Genomic DNA, 2,113 nt, shown 5'->3' on the forward strand with positions numbered 1-2,113 from the left:
GATAACAGAAACATATCTCAACATCATAAAGGTTATCTATGCTAAGCCCCAGGCCAACATCATTCTAAAGAAAAATTGAAGACATTCCCTCTAAAAACTGGCATCAACAAATTTCTAAAGTCATATAATTTTCCCAAGTGAAACAGGATGATATACACAATTTAAACATGTAAATTTTAAGTGGTGAAATAGAAGAATCCATCAGACATGGATGCCCTCTTTCTCCATTTAACATAGTTCTTGAAACACTGGCAAGTGCAGTTAGACAGATGAAAGAAATTAAAGGGATACACAGAGGAAAAGAAGAACTCAAAATGGCACTATTTGCTGATGATATGATTCTATAACTAGAAGACCCTAAAAGTTCCACCGAAAACTTCTAGAATTAGTAAATGAATTCAGCAAAGAAGCAGGATATAAAATCAACACCTATAAATCAAATGCATTTCTGTGTATCAGTGACAAATCCTCAGAAAGGGAAATGAGAAAAACTACCCCATTTATAATAGCCTCAAAACAAACAAACAAACAAAACTTGGGAATCAATGGAAGAAATGAATGATCTATGTAATGAAAACTAAAGAATGCTAAAGAAAGAAATCAAAGAAAACCTCAGAAGATGAAAAGATCTTCCTTACTCTTGATAGGCAGAATTAATATTATAAAAATGACCATACTACCAAAAGCACTGTACAGATTTAATGCAATTGTGATCAAAATTACAATGACATTACTCATAGAAATAGAAAAAGCAATCATGGAATTCATCTGGAAAAATAAGAGACCCAGAATAGCTAAAGCAATCCTTAGCAAGAACGAAGCAGGTGGCATCACTACCCCAGACCTTAAACTATACTACAGAGAAATAGTAACAAAAACAGCATGGCATTGGCTCTAAAACAGACTGGTAGACCAATGGTACAGAATAGAGGACACAGAGACTAATCCACAAAATTACAATTATATTAGACAAAAGTGCCAAAAACATGCACTGGAGAAAAGATAGCCTCTTCAACAAATGGTGCTGGGAAAACTGGAAATCCATATGCAACAAAATTAAATTAAACTCCTACCTCTCACCATGTTCAAAACTCAACTCAAAATGGATCAAGGACCTAGGAATTAAACCAGAGACCCTGCTTCTAATAGAAGAAAACATAGGCCCTAATCTCCATCATGTGGGATTAGGCCCCAACTTCCTTAATAAGACTCCTTTGGCGTAATAATTAAAATCAAGAATCAATAAATGGGATGGATCCAAACTAAAAAGTCTCTTCTCAGCAAAAGAAACAATCTGTGAGGTGAATAGAGAGCCTACATCTTGGGAGCAAATCTTTACCCCTCACACATCGGATAGAGCACTAATTTCTAAGGTATATAAAGAACTCAAAAAGCTAAGCACCAAAAAAGCAAATAATTCAATCAATAAATGGGCCAAGGACCTGAACAGACACTTCTCAGAAGATGATATACAATCAATCAACAAATATATGAAAAAATGTTCATCATCTCTAGCAATTAGAGAAATGCAAATCAAAACTGCTCTAAGATACTATCTCACTCCAGTTAGAATGGCAACTATTATGAAGACAAACAACAATAATGTTGGCAAGGATGTGGTACGCTCATACATTACTGGTGGGACTGCAAATTGGTGCAGCCAATATGGAAAGCAGCATGGAGATTTCTTGGAAAATTGGGACTGGAACCACCATTTGACCCAGCTATTCTTCTCCTCTGTCTAAATCCAAACGACTTAAAAACAGAATACTACACAACCACATCAATGTTTACAGTAGCACAGTTCATAATAGTTATCTGTGGAACCAATCTAGACTCCCTTCAATAGATGAATGGATTAAAAATGTGGCATATATATTACTCAGCAATGAAAGAGAATAAAATCATGGCATTTGCAAGTAAATGGATAGAGTTAGAGAAGATAACGCTAAGTGAATTTAGCCAATCCCAAAAAACCAAATGCCAAATGTTTTCTCTGATATAAGGAGTCTGATTCATAGTGGGATGAGGAGGGGGAGCATGGGAGGAATAGATGAACTCTAGATAGGGCAGAGGAGTGGTAGGGGGAAAGGAGGGGGCAAGGGGGTTAGAA

This window comes from Callospermophilus lateralis, chromosome 5, assembly GCF_048772815.1.
Source record: "Callospermophilus lateralis isolate mCalLat2 chromosome 5, mCalLat2.hap1, whole genome shotgun sequence".
In the NCBI taxonomy this organism is placed as follows: domain Eukaryota; kingdom Metazoa; phylum Chordata; class Mammalia; order Rodentia; family Sciuridae; genus Callospermophilus; species Callospermophilus lateralis.